At 37.6% G+C, this 22,599-nt stretch overlaps 2 long non-coding RNA genes across 7 annotated transcripts in view; one reads left to right on the top strand and one right to left on the bottom strand.

The window, feature by feature from the left end:
• Positions 1 to 1,346: 1,346 nt before the first annotated feature.
• LOC136355394 (uncharacterized) lies at positions 1,347 to 4,036 on the bottom strand. Its single transcript, XR_010739635.1, has 3 exons — positions 3,388 to 4,036; positions 2,889 to 2,954; positions 1,347 to 1,712 (listed from the first exon to the last, which is right to left on the bottom strand). It is a non-coding gene; the product is annotated as an uncharacterized lncRNA (long non-coding RNA).
• Positions 4,037 to 6,273: 2,237 nt separating this feature from the next.
• The window catches only part of LOC9267344 (uncharacterized), a 30,813-nt gene continuing 14,487 nt past the window's right edge, over positions 6,274 to 22,599 (top strand). For 3 of the 6 annotated variants that reach the window (XR_001543876.3, XR_010739202.1, XR_010739205.1), the window contains exons 1-10: positions 6,274 to 6,465; positions 7,687 to 7,831; positions 7,929 to 8,038; positions 8,115 to 8,214; positions 8,299 to 8,384; positions 8,784 to 9,073; positions 10,432 to 10,596; positions 11,115 to 11,199; positions 11,286 to 11,473; positions 11,710 to 11,769. This is a non-coding gene — a long non-coding RNA (uncharacterized lncRNA). The remainder of the gene's footprint in view (positions 6,466 to 7,686; positions 7,832 to 7,928; positions 8,039 to 8,114; positions 8,215 to 8,298; positions 8,385 to 8,783; positions 9,074 to 10,431; positions 10,597 to 11,114; positions 11,200 to 11,285; positions 11,474 to 11,709; positions 11,770 to 22,599) is intronic. The other 3 variants (XR_010739203.1, XR_001543877.3, XR_010739204.1) reach the window with 2 other exon arrangements.

The raw sequence follows: 22,599 nt of genomic DNA on the forward strand, positions 1-22,599 counted from the left end.
AATTTTTAGAGAATAATTTAGACCACGTAGAATATTACAAAAATATTTGTGGCCATGATTTTAAAGGAAAATTTTAGTTTCTTTATTAATTCACTTGATTAAATTGCTTCAATTTTTAATATATTTTTTTCTAGAAATACATTATATAAATCTGTGATGTTTTCTTTTTGACTCTTATGACAAATTAATATTCGTCACAATGTCTCATCGAAATATTTTATGATGATTTTGTCAGGGTGATGGATACCACATACCTAATAGTAGTTGACTAAATCTCGGCAGAACCCATCACATACCATGTTTTATATGGAAACAACCTTAGGATATAGGAGGAGTTCCGCATAAGGTAGGATGACTAGAGTTTTACATGGAAACGACAAAAACTACTCGAATTGTATCCATATTGGTTTTCCTAGTTCTACTTAGACAAGGGGACATCTACGGGTATAAATACAAGGCCCCCTAGGAGGAGAGGGGACACAGAACAATAGATCAATACACAAGATCAACATACAAGCCAACATACGCCAAGACAAGACGCCGGATATCGACTTCAGAGATAGGCATGGCTAGTCCCCTATAGTGCCTATAGCCACCATCAGGAGAGATATAGCGCTGTCTCTGATCTCGCCGGATGCGGATTCGAGAAGGAAGGCTACCCTGTTGTCGACTACGAGTCAGACTTTCAGACCGCCATGTCGACAACAGTTAGATAGGCTTACCCTAAATATTGTACTGGTGTGATTATGGTGAATAAGAGCAATACCGGCTTCGGCCAACAGAATATAGAGTTATTACCTGACAATTCAGGAGCCTGAACCTGTATAAAAATCTCTGTCTCCATCTCTTTTACCTCAATCTCGCATATACCCTGGTACCAACGATTCCCATACTATGCAAATACCGGAATCGCGACATCAAACGTCGACAGATTTCTAGTTGGTATTAACGACGAACACTTTTTTTTTGTCACTAAGCCACCCATCTCATATTAATTGTCATAAAATGGAATGTGATAATGACGAATAGCTCCGACGTTACAAGGAATTCGTCACAGAAGGTCATATTTCTTGTAGTGCTCGTCGGCATTGGCGGCAGATCCGGCCTCCCCTGTCATCGCGGCGGTGGATCCAGCCACCCCCGTCGTCGCGGCAGCGGATCCGGTCTTCCCCGTCAACGCGGCGGCCGGATCTGGCCTCGAGCTCGCGGCGGAGAGGCGACGGCAGCCTGTGGCATATCTTGTAGCACCATATGTTGAGTTCCATTTGGTTCGATGTTTGATGTCGCAATTCCGGTATTTGCATAGTATGAGGATCGTTGGTACCAGGATATATGTGAGATTGAGGTAAAAGAGACGGAGACGAGGATTTTTATACAGGTTCGGGCCCCTGAATTGTCAGGTAATAACCCTACATCCTGTTGGCCGAAGCCGGTCATTGCTCTTATGTCACGCCTGGAAATATACACCATTTCCAAACGCTCAGTGCATTAATCCTCGTCCCAGGAGGCGAGGTACACATAGACATTGTTGTTTATTACATGCCACACTTGCGGAAACGTAAAGGAGTACTTTATTACATGGGCGACTTAGGCCCTCACACTCAAAGATAAACAAATAAAACAGCGGAAGACTACGGAACAGCAGCAGCCACAGGCACTCGACGGCGGAGCGAACTAGAGATCAAAGCCTTCACCTTCCTCAGGTCCATCCTCTGGATTATTTTTGTGAGCAAGAGTGAGTACCACCACCGTACTCAGCAAGTCACACCGGAAATGCAACAATAATGCGTAGGGAAAACAAGAAAATGGCCTAATAGGGTTTATTTTGCATAAAGCCATAATTTAAACATTTTAATCAAGTTAAAGCTCATTTTAAAACACGATCCTGTTCTAAGCCAATATTTTAATATCATCAAGGTCGCATGAGCCTACGAACCTGCCTTAACCCAGGCTAATCTTCACATGACTACACCATCATGATTTCACCCTCCCAAGGTTTTATAAAACAAAACTAACTTTGGGTACATTGCTTAGCTTGCCCATAACCGAGGACGCGGCTATTTGAATAGTTCTAACTCTGATCAGAGGTGTACAACTTTACCCACAATACCCAACCTCAACACGCGTTGCCACGCGCCAGGTACCACCACGGTACTCGGATAGAGGTCGTGACAAGACTATCCATCTAGGTCTACCCAAAACAGGAGAACCCGCTGTGGTTTCCCTGCCCGCCGGTCCCCGACAAGGTAAAGGTTGCCGGATCCCCCAGGACGAGACAGGCCCCCCCTTGCGCCGGGTTAAAAACGGCCTTAATCCTGGCCTCACACCCTTCCAACCAATGGTCTCTGTTTTGAGAAGATCTAAATTTCCAGTCAGGCCTTACCCACAAGACTTGTGGTTGCACGAAGATGCCTTGCAACAGAGGCCCGAAGACCGATCCTTATATTAGCCGGGGTGCGACTACCAAAGTAACTAGCTTGCACCCCAAGCCCAGCCCAAAAATATATTTTAGTTGCACAAATCATTTTATCACCCATCTATTGACAAACCAGTCAATAGTCCATAACTAATCCAATTTTAGTTGTTAACCACCAAAGTCTAGTTTAACCAAAAGTTCTAGGTTGGAACTAAGCATGACTAAGCATTTACCTAAAGCAACTAGTCAGTCCATCATGTAGGGTACCAGACTAGTCAAGTTATAATTTTACTAGGTTTCACAACGATCATGGATATCAAATCAATAACATGGCCATAACAAAGAGCATAGGAATAACTAATAAAACAATATTAATAATGAACGGTATAATTTATAAAGCAGTGCAATATAAGTAAAACAACATAATTTTCACAATATGGGATTCAACATGTTCAAGGTAGATATGACTTGCCTTGATCGCTCACAAAGTCTTCGGCGTCAACGGCGATGAAAAGCTGATCTTCCGGAACGGCGGGATCTACACGACCAACGCGAAGAAAAACAAAAAGGCTAATAAAAACCATATGAACAGAAGCAATAAAGCACATAAATGGGTTCTACTCATTTTTAGGAGAAATTAGAGATTTGAACGGGTCGATTCTGAGTTCAAACGGTCAAGATATGGCCATTTGAAGTTTATGTGCTGTTTAAATGGAAATTTGCAATTTTATGAATTATTTTTCTAAAGGAAATTGATTTATTGCACAGAGAAGAGAGAGAGGGGTCCATGGGCGGGTCCCACTTGGCAGCCGCTCGGTACACCATGAGGGCGGCTCACGGCGCACAAGCACGCCCGGGAAGGAGAAGCACCCGAGCCAGGCGGCACGCCGGCGACGGCCAACGGCGCGGCGACGGTGCGACGGAGTACGGGAAGGGGAAAAACGGAAAGGGGAGGAGACGACGGTTCTCACCGAGCAGACACGGCGGCGAGAGGTCGACGGTGTTGCCGGCGGTGAGGAAGAAACGGCGAGAAGCTTCGGGTCGTCGGCGTCGGCGTCGTTCCCGCGGTCCTTGTACTCGACGGAGGGGTGGACGGGGAAGAGGAGGAAGCGACGAAGCGGATGGTGGCGACGCCGGGCTCCGATGAGTCTCGACCACCGGCGAGGGGCGGCCGGAGTTGCGACGGCGGCGACACAAGAAGAGAGCGGCGCGGCGGCCGCGGAGAGAGGAGGGAGAGGGCGGCGGTGTGAGGGGAGAGAGGAGGGAGTCGGGGGTCCCTTTTATAGGCCGGAGGGGAGGGAGAGAGACGCCGGGGAGGGAGATCGACGCCGGCCATGGTGGAGCTCGCCATTAAAGAACATCATCAAAATCCACCACGAATAATGCGGGATTGAGTGGGAAATTATGGGGGAATTGGAGAGGATGAGGTGGGAATTAATTTCCCTCAATTAATTTGATGAAACGGCGAGTGGAGGAGGTGAATCGGAGGTTGCCGTCGCTTGGAATTCGGCCGGAGAGAGAGGGGATGGCTGGAGGTTAGCGATGACGAGTGGGACCCACCTGTCATCGAGTAGGAGCACGCCTGTCTCAGGCTGGGCGCGCAGGGGAAGTGAAGCAGACTTTTGTCCGAGGGAGGGGGGGAGCAGTTGGTTCAGCCCAAGGAGAGGGAGGGGGAGAGGAGAGAGGGAGGGGTGGCCGGGCTGGGCTGAGGGAAGGAGGGGGAGAGATGGGCTAGAAGTGGCCCAAGAGGAGGAAGAGGATTTCTTTTAGCTTTTCCTTTTTATAAAATTCTTTAATTGTTTTGTTGCCTTATAATTATTTAGAATGCTCTGAAAATTCAAGTGAAAATTGGTTAAACATTTTTAAGCATGGGGAATTTATTAAAAATACTCACAAGCCAATTTGATATAAATCTTTGGTGAATTTTAATTGTTGGAGGCTCTTTTAGGCTTTTAAAATTTCTAGAAATACATTAAAGCACGATTTAAATTTAGGGCGATTTTCAGGGCGTTACATCTTATTCACCATAATCACACCAGTACAATATTTGGGGTAGCCTATCTAATTGTTGTCGACATAGCGGTCTGAAGGTCTGACACGTAGTCGACAACATGGTAGCCTTCTTCCTCGAATCCGCATCTGGCGAGATCAGATACAGCGCTATATCTCTCCTGACGGTAGCCATAGGCACCATATGGGACTAGTCATGCATATCTCTGAAGTCGATATTTGACGTCTTATCTTAGCGTATGTTGGCTTGTATGTTGTGGCTTCTGTTGTCCCGTGTCTTCTGTATTGGGTGTCCTCTTCTCCTAGGGGGCCTTCTATTTATACCCATAGGTGTCCTCTTTCCAAGTAGAACTAGGGAAACCAATATGGATACAATCTGAGTAGTCATTGTCGTTTCCATGTAGAACTCTGGTTGTCTTTCCTTATTCGGATCTCCCTCCATATCCGAGGTCAGTTTCCATATATAACATGGTATGTGGTGGGTCCTGCCGAGATGTAGTCGACTATTATTAGGTATGTGGTATCCATAGCCCTGACAAGTACGAATAAAAGGGTGTTGCTAAGAAAGATGGTTTCTATTGTAGTGACGGTAACAAAATACATATGAAACTTGATTGAATACTCGATTAATCCACGACAATATATATCAGGATAACACACTGACACAGCGACAACCGGTTCTTTTTTCATTTAGACGCAAATTTCACCTTGGTTTCTGTTAGCACACATTTCAAACTACTAAATGGCATGTTTCGTGTGAACTTTTTATATAGAAGTTGCTATAAAATATCAAATAAATTCATTTTTCAAATTTGCAATAATTAAAACTCAATTAATCATATGCTACTAGTTTTTTGTTTTTATGCCCTTACTTAATATTCATTTTCATTAGTATCAAACACCAGTCAAGTCCCTCGCAAACCGTAGCCCTGCTCAATCAACTCCCCCGCATATCTGCTTACATCACCCACGTCGAGTGGCCTAGGAGATCCGTGCGGTGCACCTCGCTGGTGATGGCGCTGCTAGCACGACTGCCATGGGGCCTGCGATAGCGATGGTGTGTGAGAAGGGTAACCAAGTGAAAGACTGTAATCTGCAGTTGCAGTGGCGGACAAGTTCTACTTGGCCGAAGCTGTCTCGACATAAGTTGTCGTACACTCTTGTCACTCGCACTCCTGCACAATTTTAGCTTCCATTTATCTATTTCTTTATGGTGAAATCCCGTGGATCTATCTAATGATTTTATTTGAATGGATTAGGGTCCAATTTGCTGACAAATTAAAGTTCTTTCACCTTCATGCTCAAGTTGAGAATTTCGGAATGGTCCAGTTGCAGGCTCTGTCGGTCTGTACTACCCGGTCTCTCTACACTCATCGCACAGATATGACCAACAAAGGACCATATGAGGAACAACCGGAAAAAACATCCTAGATTTCTTAAGCAGATAAATATTTAGTTTCTAATGAATCCGTTGCAACGGGCATATTTTCTAGTCCTATTAAAGCAACGGTCATATATTTTCTAGTCCACATAAAAAAAGAAAAAAACCTTTTCCTCTCTCTCAATCTCCTCTTAAAGCAACGGTCATATTTTCTTTCTAGTCCTCATAAAAAAAGAAAGAAAAAACCTTTCCTTCTCTCTCACTCTCCTCTCAAAGCAACGGTCATATTTTCTCCCGTAAAAAAAACGGTCATATTTTCTCCGGTCAAAAAAAAGAAAGAAAAAACCTTTTCCTCTCTCTCACTCTCCTCTCAAAGCAACGGTCATATTTTCTCCCGTCAAAAAAAAAAAACGGTAATATTTTCTCCCGTCAAAAAAAAGAAAGAAAAAACCTTTTCCTCTCTCTCACTCTCCTCTCCTCCTCGCGCCGCGAATCCTAGCGAAGCGGAGGCGGCCACCACCTGGCCCTGCGCCGGCGCCGCCGCGGCGGCGGCGGCGGCGGCGGCGGCGGAGTCCTCCCCTCCTCTCTCCCTCTTCCCGCGGTGGGATTCCTGCAAATCTATATGCATTTGATCAGCAATGGTGGTTCTAGCAGCTAGGTGAGGATCTATTCCTAAATCCTAACCCTCCCACCATGTTCGTGAAAGGGTTTTTGGGAAATGAGCGTTTAGGATGGTCGAATTGGAGTACTTGATTTGGCTCTGGTAGAAAACCCTAGAAAGTTTGCTTCCAAATTTGCTCTTATTTTTTCTTGTGTGCGTGCGTGTGCGCATGTGGCAGAGGAAATTTAGGAGGTTGGATGTACCCAGATTTGGTATTTTCTGGTGCTTTACCTACATCGGTACCAAAGTTTTAATCCCAATTTTGAGGCCTTCAGGTGTTGTGGTATGCTAGGAGCTTAATAAGGTATCTCCATGTAACAGGAATCATGTATATGTGGAATCATTTGCATACTGCTCTAGCTTTTATGGGTCGATTTAGGTTCTTTGGAGTAGATTTGAATATTTGATAGAGTAATGTTTCTCTTCTTAAAATTGTGGGTTCTTCATTGACTTGATTCTCTGCCATGTTAGCTACTATTTTTAAGTGGATCAGTGTGCTGGCCTCATTTGATGCTCTCAAAGTGAATGAATAATACATCAGATAGTACTAAAGTCATGGGCATTGGATTGGTTGAAGAAAATAGGATTGTTTCTATGTCAGAGTACAAGGTTGCATCAATTGTGGTGCTGTACTAATATCGAGTAGAAGGGGCTTCGATAGCCATCATCAGTCATGTGCTTCCAAAATGGATATTTCATAATCTTGAATTCTAAATTGAAAATTGGAAGTACCTTATCGAAATGTTAATTGGTCATGCCATCATAGTTCCACAGTGTTTCTTATTATCCTTCTTGTGCCTGTGATGAGACTTTGTTCTGTTCATTAATGCCGGTGGCTGTGCAATTGAGGGTTGTGAACCCTCTTCAAAGCTTTCTGACGAATCTTTCTTCGAAGGAGGGGATGCAATATTGACATCTGAGGATATAGTTTGAAGTGGTGACTATCCTTTGCTTTACCACTCAGTTCGATATGGAAATTCCAGCTAGAAAATCGATGGTCTTGCTCCTGGAGACTTTCTTTGATCTGCATTTGCTGAGATAGTGAACACTTACGGGCCAAAAGGAATTAGAGCATTTGATGTCCTTGTGCAAGAAGAAAATGCAAACACAGTATTCATGAGACTCTTAATTTTGTATCACAATTTATTTTCAGGTTTAGCTAAACAATTTGACTTTTGATTGATGCACAGATTTTGTCTGAATTTGATGTGTATGCAGTGGTTGGACTGGTAACAGACCCCTTCATATGCGTGATATTAGGGTGACAGTTGAGAGTAACGGCACCTTTGTCATAAACTTCAAAGGAGTAAGGGGAAGTCCCATGGTTTGTGCCATTTGTATTCGAAAACGGTAGCAATAGCAGGTAAGACACAATATATTAGATTCAACTTACTCCTTCAAGGTCTAATTTTCAGATAAGATGTTTCTGTATGCTCACCACTGTTTTACGTTCCTGACAGAACAAGTCCTTGATAGACAAGCTGATCAACTGAGAAGTGTTTCCCAAAAGTATGATAATGCCAATAAATTATGGGCAGCTGCCATATCTAACTTGGAAAATAAAATCAAGGTAAAAGCAGATTTACTGAATTGATAAATACATTAGGTGCTATGTTTTACTGATTATATCACTTTGTAATTTTCAGGTCATGAAACAAGAGCAAACAATGCTATCTCTTGAAGCACATGGCCATGCAAACGCTGTTCCTGAACTGAGTAAGATGGTAGGGGCTGTTCAAGCATTAGGTAATATCCATCAGTTGCATTATTGTAAAGGTTTTAGAGTATTTGATGAAAAAGTTTGTAAAAATTTTGTTTTTTTTGCTGCAGTTGTGCAGTGTGAAGATCTTAAACTGAAGTACTATGAAGAGATGGCCAAGAGAAAGAAACTTCATAATATTGTTGGGAGACCAAAGGTGCCTCTTCTGATCTTCTCCTCCGTATTATGATGCTTTCACTTAGTACCATGAATGTTGGTCGTCATGTAGTGCCGACAGTTTCCACGTGCTCGCATTGTGCTAATAGATATTTTCAGTGATGAACTCAGAACAAAAAATACCAAGAGTCCAATACATACGAATTATGTAACTATTTACCGGTATAGTAGTTAACATGGCGTACTTTAGCTAGAATTTAATAATTTAGCCAGGGTCCCAAAGGATCCCTGGAAACATAACATAGGCACGCCGCTTGATACTTCTACGCTTAACTCTGTAGTTTTTTCTCATATTGCAGTGTGGTTTTGTTTTATAGTTTTGCTCGGGCTTAATTGAAACATAATTAGTCAGCTTGCTCAACTCCATGTTCGTCCCTAGGTTCAGGACTGCAGGGAGCTTTTGTACCGTTCAACTCCACGAATATGGGCTGCTCGCATGGTCTTCCTGTGCTGGCGAGGGCATCGGCTGGTACTGCAGGCTTGGCCGCTGCAAGGGGTGCCGGCGCCGTCGGCAGGGCCCAGCTGTCCCTGCTCCCAAGGGACGACCATGACTGTTGCAGCCATAGTGGTGCCCACGCTTTGCAAGGCAGTGAATGTGAATTAACGACATGGTCAGCCACAAAGCAGGTCTGCTTGGGGATTGCCAGATTAGCAAGATCAGTTTCATTGGTAACTTCTTGCAGCCCCTCCTCTACATCTTCTTGTTTTCCAATCCATTTTAGTGTCTTGGCATATTGTTTTACTGTGTTGTTTTTTATGAGCTCTGCTACTGTTGTATGAAACTAGACTACTAGAGTCACTGAGTCAGCAACCAAGCAGCACATCATCTTAGCTTTTTGAGGAACTTGAGTCTGTCTAGATAGTAAAAATCAAATATTTTGGTAATTGATCTGTACTAGGTTAAAGGTTAACTATTTTTTCATGTCGAAGGTTTTTCATTTCAAGCGCACATATAGAAGATGGAGTTCTTAATGTCCTGCAATAATTCTGACCATTATCCATATACCAGTGCTGGCTATTATTTTGACGATGTCGTATATGTGCTCTGCTATTCATAATGTGAAATACAAATTAAGTTATTGCAGGGTTTGCACTTTTTATCTTGGTGCGAATTTTGGTAGGACCAAAATTTATGAATTTTTTTGATTTTCAGAACTTTTTGGACTGATTTTTTTTAGAATTTGAATAAACTTTGAGAAATTTCAACAAAGAATTGAGAAAATCTGCCGAAATTTCGAACTGAGCATTCAGAAATTTCTGAAATTTTGAACCGAAATTGCAATCACTGGGTTATTGTCATAATGTGATACCACATTCTTAATTGCACATGATACGAAGGATAGGGAGTGGGCTTTATATCACTGTTGATTCATAATATTTCTATCCATGTATATATTATTGCCAAGTTTACTGTGAAATAGAAAACCATATTCTACTTCAGAGTAAAGAGGGGTATTTCCTCTTCAAATTAGTCATTCCAAAATTGTTGGTGTTCTATTTCATGCTAACTTGTTTTTTATGTTCATAATTAATTAATTCCATAAATAAATCTTTGATAAAATTTTTTTTATGTTCTATTTGATGCTAGCCAAATTTACACAGTTTAATTTTGGCTGCATCAATAAATCTTTTACTTGTTACCAGCATCATTGGCAAATTGATGGATGATTACATTATAATATAGATTATTTACATTAGTGGATAGTTCATCTCGTTATCGCACCTGCAGAATTTGTTTGATACAATGAAATGAACAAGGATGTGAACTACAGCTGGTATACTGATTGCTAAGAGAAATGCTTGTAACAACATGTATAATATTTAGGATTCTCAGTAAATACCTGACCACAACCTGTACTGACTATATTTTTCAACCTGTGGCCGCCTCGCAGATCTGTTCCACCCGGAGAAATGCTTGTAACATGTATATTATTTAGGTTTCTCAGTAAATACATGACCACAACCTGTACTGACTATAATTTTCAACCTGTGGCCGCCTCGCCGATCTGTTCCACCCGGCCCCAAAGGTGGAGGTCTGTCACCTGGTGCACTTCGTCATCGGATCTTCCTCCTCAACTCCGTCATGTGCAGATCCAGCGCACGGTGCGTCACCGTTGTGAATGTCAAACCGGTTCACCTTGCGATCATCCACCGGCTTCCTCGACGTCGTCCTTGAAAGCGACCCTGTGCAGGTTTGCCGAATGCACTCCCGGTGTCCTCTCCCTCTTGTGCCATTATGTGCAATTTTTGTGCTGCATTTCGTGCTGAATCCGTGCAAAGAAAAAGGCTTAATAGTTATCATTTTGTTCCATTTTTTGAATGGTTTTCAGTTTTTCACATGGATTATGCTCTGCTCTGTTTCGTTTATGAAAGATGCTTATCTCAATTTACACTAATCTCTTTTACTCGGTGTATGCATATATTTATTCTAGCCTGCTAGATGTATATTGCTAGCGTTCAGAAAGTATCCACGAATGCTTTTATTCATCTAAATATAATTGTTCATATGTTTTTAGGAGCTACTGGTTTATCTCATGAAATGGTCCGAATAACACTTGACGTGTAAAAAGATCAGAATGTGTTATATATTATCGTTTTTTGATTTCACCAAAGTGTTTTTTTTTTGGATTACCCACAAAGAGTTATTTTTTATTTCACATTTCTACTATATTTATCATAAAGTTTCTCTTTTCTTTTCTGTGCCTTCTAGGCAAACATCTTTCGCTGAAAACTTCAGCAAAGGAGCAGTTGAAGAATAAGTGATTGCCATCTTCGTCTTGATGCAAGCAGATTCCGTATGCACAATGTTCTTCATGAGCAAATTTGTCATTGTTGGTAGTCGATTTTTGAAGATAAGCCAGGCAAAAATTGTTGCACTCAGAGGGGGGCTGAATTCTTCTACACAAATTCCCAGATTGGACAAGGGGCAGAAGCAGAGGTATTGATCTGATCATATAGAGGCAGAGCCTTCCATGTGAGAGCTTGAGTGCAACCAGCAGGCGGACTGTACTGTCATCTATCTTCTTCGTCATCGAGGTGCACTGCATTGGTGACATCAGGTCATGGGAGGTGAGAAACAAGTTTTGGCATGCGACACTATGTTGGTCATAGGAAATAAAACACAATATGAGAAGATCATACAACGGCCTGCTTTTCCAGTTTGCAGAAACTGTGATGGTTTCAGGATTTCTTGTTCTTTTGTGAAGTTTAGGGGTTGAGGAGAGTATTTTGAGATTGGACTTCGTTTAACTATTTTTTTCCTTTCACCTTTGTCTGTTCATTTATTTAACTTTATTTCTTTGCAGTGGCGAGATGAGACTGTGTACTAGAGATGCCTACTTTGTAGATATCTTGAGACAGTGCAGGTACATCCAATGCTCACTTCACTAATTCAATATATGTAAATTATGTAAATTACTGGCTTATTTATTTTCAGTTTGATTGCTGTGCATGTATATCCTATAGAAATCCATTTCTTTATATTCTATTTTAAGGAACAGTACACTTTCATGAAAATCGTAAAATCGTAGTTTGCTTGTCCAGAACGTTTTATTGGTTTTTCCGTTGACGCTTCATTTTTCATCAATAAGTTTATGTTTTTTTACTTTTAGTTGGATTCCTTTACTTTCAAACGTTCTTCTTGCATCGATTCTTCAAATATCCTTTTTGGAGTTTCCATATTTTTCGGTTATCACCGTTCGTCTTCCTTAAGTTGGTTTGAACTTTGATATCTGGTATATAAAAACTTTACTTTTGTTTCTCGCGTGACGGTTGTATTTTCATAATTGAGTTTCAACTTGGTACTTTTAGTTGGATTTCTTCAATCATAAAGTTTTATCTTTTCCCAACTTCTCTTTGGACTTCAAAGCTTTATTTTAGTTTTGAAATCTCCATTACCTAAATTTTGTATAAACTTTTGGTTACTATTTGTGAAAAGAAAATAGTTGCTTGCATTTAAACCTTGCGGCTTTTTTGTGCTCTGACATTTAGACTTATAACAAAGTTCTAGAGTTACGTTTCCCTATTTATCGAAAAAATATTTTGGTTGCGGGCAAGTTATCTACATTTGGTTGCATCCTTTTGATTTTATGAAAACCTTAGTTTGCTTGTACCGAACGATTTATTGGATTCTCCGTTGACGCTTTATTTTTCATCCACAAGTTTAAATTTTATACTTTTAGTTGGATTTCTAGATTTTGTAACGTTCTTCTTGCATCGATTCTTCAAATATCCTTTTTAGAGCTTCCGTGATAAACGTTTTATTGGTTTATCCGTGTTGGAGCTTCCAATTTTTTTTGGTTGTCGCGGTTCGTCTTTCTAAAGTTTGTTTGAACTTTATTTTCTGGTTTAATAAAAAAATATTCATTTTGCATTGAGGCCTAATCGTTTAATTTTGCTTTGACGTTAATTTTGAAGTTATAATTGAGTTATATAGTTGGGTCTCCCTCTTTATTGAAAACATATAACTTTGTTGTGAGCTCGATTGATGCTTTTTTTTTTTGCACCTTGAAGCTTTTATGAAAATCGCAGTTTCCATGTGACAAACGTTTCTATGTTTTTCGCTTGACGCTTCTCTTTCCGTCCTTTTGTTTAAACATTATGGTTTCAGCTGGATTTCTTTATTTTAGAATGTTACTCTTTATTCATGCTTTTTACATGCTATTTGGACTTAATTTATTTTGGTTTCTCGAGTGGCGGTAGTTTTTTCACCCTTGAATTTCCACTTGGTACTATCTTTTTGGAACTTCTCTTTGGACTTTAAAACTTTATTTTAGTTCTGAAATCTCAATTTCCTAAATTTTATATGTACTTATGCTTACTAGTTTGTGAAAAGATTGCTTGCATTTAAACCTTGCGGTATTTTTGTGCTCTGACGTTTTAATCGTAGACTTGTAACTAAGTTCTAGAGTTACGTTTCCCTGTTTATCGAAAAAATATCTTGGTTGCGAGTGAAACAACTACATTTGGTCGCATCCTTTTGGTTTTATGAGAACCGTAGTTTGCTTGTGCCGAACGATTTAATGGATTCTCCGTTGACGCTTTATTTTTCATCCATAAGTTTAAATTTTGCACTTTTAGTTGGATTCCTTGATTTTGTAACGTTCTTCTTGCATCGATTCTTCAAATATCCTTTTTGGGGTTACCAATTCTTTTTGTTGTCACGGTTCGTCTTCCTTATGTTTGTTTGAACTTTGTTTTTTGGTTTATAAAAACAAAATATTCTTTTCATTGAAGGCCGACCGTTTTATTTTGCTCTAACGTTGATTTTGAACTAATTAATTGAGTTGTAGAGGTTCGTATTCCTGTTTATTGAAAACAAATAACTTTGTTGTAAAGTGGACCCATGCATTTTGTTGCACCTTAAAGCTTTTTTGAAAATCGCGATTTCCTTGTATTGATCGTTTTCACGTTTCAATGTTCCGTCCTTTCATTCGAACTGAACGCTTTTAGTTGGTTTCTTTATTTTCGAACTTTCTCTCGTATTGATGCTTTTGATGTTCTCTTTGGACACTAAATCTTTAATTTAGTTTTGAAATATCAGATTTCCTAAATTTTTATTTGAACTTGCTAGTTTGTGAAAAGAAAATATTTGCTTGCATTTAAATCTTGGGCTTTTTTTGTGCTCTACCAGTATAAGTTTTGACTTATAACAAAGTTCTAGAGTTACGTTTCCCTGTTTATCGAAAAAATATCTTGGTTGCGGGCAAGTTGTCTACATTTGGTTGTATCCTTTTGATTTTATGAAAACCGTAGTTTGCTTGTACCGAACGATTTATTGGATTCTCCGTTGACGCGTTATTTTCATCCATAAGTTTAAATTTTGTACTTTTAGTTGGATTTCTTGATTTTGTAACGTTCTTCTTGCATTGATTCTTCAAATATCCTTGTTGGAGTTTCCAATTTTTTATGGTTGTCGCGGTTCGTGTACCCAAATTTTTTTTGAACTTTGTTTTCTGGTTTAATAAAACAAAATATTCGTTTTGCATTGAGGCCTAACTGTTTAATTTTGCTCAGACGTTAATTTTGAAGTTATAATTGAGTTGTATAGTTGAGTCTCCCTCTTTATTGAAAACAAATAACTTTGTTGTGAGTTGGATCGATGCATTTTTCTGCACCTTGAAGCTTTTATGAATATCGTCGTTTACATTTGGTTGCATCTTATTGATTTCTTCAAATATCCTTTTTGGGGTTACCAATTCTTTTTGTTGTCATGGTTCGTCTTCCTTATGTTTGTTTGAACTTTGTTTTTTGTTTATAAAAACCAAATATTCTTTTGTATTGAAGCCTGACCGTTTTATTTTGCTCTAACGTTGATTTTGAACTTATTAATTGAGTTGTAGAGGTCCGTCTTCCTGTTTATTGAGAACAAATAACTTAGTTGTAAAGTGGACCCATGCATTTTGTTGCACCTTGAAGCTTTTTTGAAAATCGCAATTTCCTTGTATTGATCGTTTTCACGTTTCAATGTTCCGTCCTTTCATTTGAACTGAACGCTTTTAGTTGGATTTCTTTATTTTCGAACTTTCTCTTGTATTAATGCTTTTTATGTTCTCTTTGGACATTAAATCTTTAATTTAGTTTTGAAATATCAGATTTCCTAAATTTTGTTTGAACTTACTAGTTTGTGAAAAGAAAATATTTGCTTGCATTTAAATCTTGGGTTTTTTTTTTGTGCTCTACCAGTTTCATTTTCGACTTATAACTAAGTTGTAGAGTTACGTCTCCCTGTTTATCCAAAAAATATGTTGGTTGCGGGCTAGAGGTCTACATTTGGTTGCATCCTTTTGATTTTATGAAACCGTAGTTTGCTTGTTTCGAAAGATTTATTGGCTTCTCCGTTGACGCTTTATTTTTCGTCCATAAGTTTAAATTTTATACTTTTAGTTGGATTCCTTGATTTGGTAGCGTTCTTCTTGCATTGATTCCACACATATCCTTTTTGAGTTTCCAATTTTATTCGGTTGTCACGGTTCATATTCCGTAGGACACATATCCTTTTTGGAGTTTCTAGTTTTTTTCGGTTGTCACGGTTCGTATTCCTTAGGTTTTTTTGAACTTTGTTTTCTGGTTTATAAAAACAAAATGTTCTTTTGCATTAAGGCCTAACTGATTTATTTTGTTCTTATAATTGAGTTGTAGAGTTCGGTCTCAATTAGTGTGCATAACCGTGTTCTGAAATCTGTAGACAGCGGTGTTCATCTTTTTATGTAGTCCAAACTATAAAAGATAGTCATGCTATCTTTTAACAGTAGCTTGCAGACATACCCAGTAGACTCCATGAATTTAGGCTAAATTTTTTGTCTTCGCATCATGGTCTAAAAATTCATAAAACACTGCTTAGTCCCAACCTGAAAACAATAAGTAAACTCGTTGTCGAATTTGTGTAGCCCAATCTAGAAGGGATAGAATCTTGGTTCCTTCAGAGTAGCTCAAAACCTTACCCATCATTCTCTCTGATTTAATTTTCTAATTTTTTTTGAACCTTTAGATCTTGACCTAAAAATTCGGTAAACATAGTAGACCGGTAAATTCCAGCATTGCATCACTTATCTTGACCAATTTCTTTAAATTAATCTAATTGTCCAGAAATCACCATTCCTTCCCAGATCGGAAAAAAAAATCTTTGTTAGGATCATGAATATAATTTTTTTCTAATTTATCACCCATCTAACATAGTGTCTTGCTTCAGTTTGCGCCTCAGGACTTGATAGGACAGCATATGGCACATAGACCTATTTAGCTCTTCCATTAAAATTTCTAGATAAACTCCATTTAAAAATTTTATTTTATTTTAAACCGAAAGACAAAACATGTAACCTTTGCAAGCCACACAAGCCTAAATGGAAATATCATACTAGGAGTAAGTCATAAGCAAACTATGTAATTTAAGTTGAGATGGCTCAGTGGGCAAATTTTGTGCCCCTTTACGGTCGGATGCAAGATTTGTACATTGCAGCAACTCACAAACATGGTTTGGGAACTTGACTTGTAGGTTTTGAAAACTTCTTGAAGATGATCCATTTGTTTTAAAATTACCATCTTTTTCCAGGATAAGTTGAACTTTGTTACGAGTCTGAGTTAATTTTTTTTTAATTTTATCACCTTATCCTAGCCTATAGCCTATAAAGAGTTGCAACCCTTCCCATGCCCATGAAAAACCTTGAGTAGGATCAATAGTCTCAAGAACAATTTTCCCGAAAGGATTATTCTATGTTTGCGAAGAGTATTCATGCTTCTGACATGCTATTTGGACTTTAAAAGTTTACTTTGGATTCTCACGTGACGGTTCCTTTTTCATTCGTGAGAAACTTGGTATTTTCAGTCTGATTTCTTCGGTTACAAAGTCTCTTTTTCGATCTTCTCTTTGGCTCTAGAGCTTTAATTTTGTACTGAGACGTCAATTTCCTAAATTTTGTGCGAATTTATGCTTTCTTGTTTGTGAAAGAAAATATTTGCTTGCTTTTAAACCTTGTGACTTTATTGTGCTCTGACGTTTTAGTTTTGGATTTAAAAGTGAAAAGATATCTTGGTTGTGGGCTAGACGTTACATTTGGTTGCATCTTTTTGATTTTGTTAAAATCGTTGTTTGGTTGTACCAAACGATTTCGTGGTTTCTCTGCTGAGGCTTCATTTTTAATCCAAAACTTTTTTTTGAGCTAGACCCTTGCATTTTGTTGCACATCTATGTCTTAATGAAAATCACGGTTTCGTTGTATCAAACATTTCTTGTTTTCTCTCGATGCTTCATTTTCCATCATTTCGTTTAAACCATATGCTTTTCGTTGGATTTCTTTATTTTCGAAAGTTCTATTGTATTAATGCTTTTGACATGCTATTTGGACTTTCAAACTTTAAATTTGAACTTATAATTGAGTTGTAGAGTTGGATCTCCCTCTTTATTGAAAACAAATAACTTTGTTTTGAGCTGGACCGATGCATTTTTTTTGCACCTTGAAGCTTTTATGAAAATAGCAGTTTCCATGTGAAACGTTTCTAGGTTTTTCCCTTGACGCTTCTCTTTTCGTCCTTTTGTTAAAACTATATGGTTTCAACTGGATTTCTTTATTTTCGAATGTTCTCTTGTATTCATGCTTTTGACAAGCTATTTGGACCTTAAAATTTTTGTTTGGTTTCTAGCGTGATGGTTTTTTTTCCTTGAGATTCAATTTGTTACTTTCAATTTTATTTTTTCAGTTACAAAGTATATATTTTTCGGTCTTCTCTTTGGACTTTAAAGCTTTAATTAAGTTCTGAAATGACAATTTCCTAAATTTTGTTTGAATGTATGCTAACTAGTTTGTGAAAAGGAAATATTTGCTTGTTTTTAAACCTTGTGTCTTTGTGCTTTGACGTTTTTATCATAAACTTATATCTAGTTTCTATATCTAGTTTCTAGAGTTGCATTTCCCTGTTTATCAAAAAAAATATTTGTTGCAGGCTAGACATCTAGATTTGGTTGCATCTTATTGGTTTCTAGAGTTGCGTTTCCCTTTTTTTTGCTCTGGCATTTAGACTTATAACAACGTTCTAGAGTTACATTTCCCTGTTTATCGAAAAAATATCTTGGTTGCGGGCAAGTAGTCTACATTGGGTTGCATCCTTTTGATTTTATGAAAACCGTAGTTTGCTTGTACAGAACGATTTATTGGATTCTCCGTTGATGCTTTATTCTTCATCCATAAGATTAAATTTTGTACTTTTAGTTGGATTCCTTGATTTTGTAACATTCTTCTTGCATCAATTCGTCAAATATCCTTGTTGGAGTTTCCAATTTTTTACGGTTGTAACGGTTCGTCTTCCTAATGTTTGTTTGAACTTTGTTTTCTGGTTTAATGAAACAAAATATTCATTTTGCATTGAGGCCTAACCGTTTTATTTTGCTCCGATGTTAATTTTGAAGTTATAATTGAGTTGTATAGTTGGGTCCGCCTCTTTATTGAAAACAGATAACTTTGTTGTCAGCGGGATTGATGCTTTTTTTTTTTTGCACCTTGAAGCTTTTATTAAAATCACAGTTTACATTTGGTTGCATCTGATTGATTTCTTGAAAATCGTAGTTTGCTTGTCCCGAACGATTTATTGGTTTCTCCGTTTCTGAAAGAAAATATTTGCTTGCATTTAAACCTTGTCTTTATTGTGCTCTGACGCTTTAATTTTGGATTTATAACTGAAAAAATATCTTGTTGCGAGCTAGACGTTACATTTGGTTGCATCTTATTGGTTGCGGGCTAGACCGGTAAATTCCAGCACTGCATCACTTATCTTGACCAAAATCTTTAAAATAATCCATTTGTCCAAAAAATCACCATTCCTTCCCAGATTGGAAAAAAACTTTGTTAGGATCATGAATATAATTTTTTTCTAATTTATAACCCATCTAACAGTCTTTTGCTTCAGTTTGCGCGTCGGGACTAGATAGGACAGCATCTGGCGGACTGGCACATAGACCTATTTAGCTCTTCCTTTAAAATTTGTTGATAAACACCATTGCAAAATTTTATTTTATTTTAAGGGGGATAGAATACCATGACCTTACAAACCCAGAGACAACATGTAACCTTTGCAAGCCTCACAAGCCTAAATGGAAATATCCTACTAGGAACAAGTCATAAGCAAACTATGTAAGTTAAGTTGAGATGGCTCAGTGTGTAAATTTTGTGCCCCTTTACGGTCGGATGCAAGATTTGTACATTGCAGCAACTCACAAACATGGTTTGGGAACTTGACTTGTAGGTTTTGAAAACTTCTCTAAGATGATCCATTTGTTTTAAAATTGCCATCTTTTTCAAGATAAGAAAAGCCTTGTGATGAGTTTGAGTTAAGAAAATGTTTAATTTTGTCAGCTTGTCCTAGTCTGTAGCCTATAAAGAGTTGCAACCCTTCCCATGCCCATGAAAAACCTTGAGTAGGATCAATAGTCTCAAGAACAATTTTCCCGATAGGATTGTTCTATGGCATGTATGCAATACAAAATATCTTCATAATCATTGTATCATTTCATACATGCATCGCCTCATTTCGTTCATCATGATATCATAGCATACATCCTTGTCTTTTTTGAGCAAAAGAAAAGTTATTGCTATATATGCCATCTAGCAACCCATTTTCTACCACGACCCAAGTATATGGATGCAAATAATGAGACCGTCCTGATGCATGCAAGTATGACTCGACAAATATTCCTAGAACACCTTGGATTAGATTGCATATGACTAATTATCACTTGGAGAACAAATATTTCCAACCCCTAAGATGTAACCCAAAGTTTTGTTCAGTTTATCCATATTTCCCCAATGGCCTTACTTGTTGTCTTAAAACTTAAATTTATCGAATGTGAGATCAACAAGGTTAGATCATGACCGTAGACCATGAAGACATGAACCTTGTTACATCCTAACGGTTAGAGATACTAAATCTGGTATTCTTGAAAAGTTTTATAAACATTTAAAATTAATAATGTTGTATTGTTATTAGAAAACAACATTGCCGTGACACCTTAGATCATATTCCACCAACCAAACAAGGATAGGTTCTCATACCACCCTCTCCAAAGACAAAAATCATTGTAAGAACCACATAAATAATATGAATTCCTAAGTAGGCTGACCCATATTCGACAACACTTCCATCCACGACCCGACACAAATCTCAGGGACGAGATTTATTTTAAGGGGGATAGACTGTTACATACCCGAACTTTAGGATTTAAAATTTCTTGTCAAAATAGTTGGAAGAAAATTAATCTATTTTTGTGAACCTCAAATATTTATTTTGAAGCAAGGCGAAGACAATTCGACCTTTGCATATAGAGAATTTAAGGGCAAATTAAAACATTTTCCTTTCCAACCCAAAATGAAAAATTTTGAGTAACTTAGTGTGACCATACATATACGTATAGGGCATGGTTACGTTTGAGTTCTTTTATGCATGTTGGGTATGAAACTAAGTTTAACGATATCACCTCAGGTCAAGAAGTGCTCAAATATAAATTTTATAAATACTCAAATACATTTCTATAAATAAAAACACATTGATTTTATGAAAAATATCTTGGTTGTAGGCTAGAGTTACATTTGTTTACATCTTATTGATTTTATTAAAATTGTTGTCTGGTTGTAACAAACGATTTATTGGTTTCTCTGTTGAGGCTATTGTGTACTTTTAGTTGGATTTCTTGACTTTGAAATGTCCTTCTTGCATCGATTCTTCAAATATCAATTTTGGAGTTTCCAATTATTTCGACTGTCACAATTTGTCTTAAGTTTGTTTGAACTTTGATATCTGGTTTATGAAAACGAAATATTCTTTACCCTTCAAGACCAACCATTTTATTTTATTCTGACATTAATTTTGAGCTTATATTTGAGTTGTAGAGTTGGGTCTCCTGTGTATTGAAAACAAACAACTTTGTTGTGAGCTGGACCCCATGTATTTTGTTGCATCTTGAAGCTTTTATGAAAATCTCGGTTTCTTTGTTTCAAACGTTTCTAGGTTTCAGCCTTGACGCTACATTTCCGTCTTCTCATGTAAACTTTATGCTTTCCGTTAGATTACTTTATTTTCAAACGTTCTGCTAGTTGGAATTTAAATCTTAACTTTTGTTTCTCGCATAACGGGTTTTTTAATCAATAAGTTTCAACTTGGTACATTAAGTTTGATTTCTACAATTACTAACTTTCTCTTTTTTCACTTATTTTTGACTTTAAAGCTTTATTTTAGTTCTGAAATCTCAATTTCCTAAATTTTGTATGAACTTGTGTTTACTAGTTTGTGAAAAGAAAATAGTTGCTTGCATTTGACCTTGAGGCTGTTTTGTGCTCTGGTGTTTTAGTAGTAGACTTATAACTAATTTAATTTCTAGAGTTATATTTCCCTGTTTATCGAAAAAATATCTTGATTTTATGATGACTGTAGTTTGCTTGTTCCAAACGATTTATTTGTTTCTTCGTTGACGCTTCATTTTTCATCCATAAGTTTAAATTTTGTACTTTTAGTTGGATTTCTTTATTTTGTAACGTTCTTTTTGCAACGATTGTTCAAATATCCTTTTTGGAGTTTCCATTTTTTTTGTTGTCACGGTTCGTCTTCCTGAAGTTTGTTTGAAGTTTGTTTTCTGGTTTAATAAAACAAAACTATTCATTTTGCATTGATGCCTAAGCATTTTATTTTGCTCCGACGTTAATTTTGATCATATGATTGAGTTGTAGAGTTGGGTTTCCCTGTTTGTTGAAAACAAGTAACGTTTCATGAGATGGACCCATGCATTTTGCTGCACATATAAGCCTTTATAAAATCTTGGCTTCCTTGTACCAAACATTTCTAGTTTTCTAACATTTCTAGTTTTCTCCCTTGACACTTCATTTTCCATCCTTTCGTTTAAACCTTATGCTTTTTGTTGGATTTCTTTATTTTCGACATTTCTCTTGTATTAATGCTTTTGACATGCTATTTGGACTTTAAAACTTTATTTTGGTTTCTCGAGTGACTGTTGTTTTTTCACTCTTGAATTTCAACTTGGTACTCTCTTTTTGGAAATTCTATTTGGACTTTAAAACTTTATTTTAGTTATGAAATCTCAATTTCCTAAATTTTGTATGTACTTATGCTTACTAGTTCGTGAAAAGATTGTATTTTGTTTTCTGGTTTGAAAAAGCAAAATATTCTTTTGCATTAAGGCCTAACTAATTTATTTTGCTCTTATAATTGAGTTGTAGAGTTGTGTCTCCCTGTTTATCAAAAACAAATAACTTTGTTGTGAGTTGGGCCTATGCATTTGGTTGCACCTTGAAGTTTTTATGAAAATCAAGCTTTCCTTGTATCCATTGGACTTTAAAACTTTTGTTTCCGGCGTAATGGTTTTTTTCAACATTAAGTTTCAACTCGGTACTTTAAGTTTGGTTTCTTCGATTACAAAGTTTCTCTTTTTGATCTTCTTTTGGAGTTTAAAGCTTTATTTTTAGTTTTGAATTATAAATTACCAAAATTTTGTTTGAACTATGCGTACTTGTTTGTGAAAAGAAAATAGTTGCTTGTAGTTAAACGTTGCGGGTTCTTTGTGCTCTGACGTTTAGATTTATAACTAAGTCAAGAGTTATGTTTCCCTGTTTATCGAAAAAATGTCTTGGTTTGCAGCCTACTGATATTATGAAAACCGTGGTTTGCTTGTTTCGAACGATTTATTGGTTCTCCGACGA

This window comes from Oryza sativa, chromosome 2 (assembly GCF_034140825.1).
Source record: "Oryza sativa Japonica Group chromosome 2, ASM3414082v1".
In the NCBI taxonomy this organism is placed as follows: domain Eukaryota; kingdom Viridiplantae; phylum Streptophyta; class Magnoliopsida; order Poales; family Poaceae; genus Oryza; species Oryza sativa.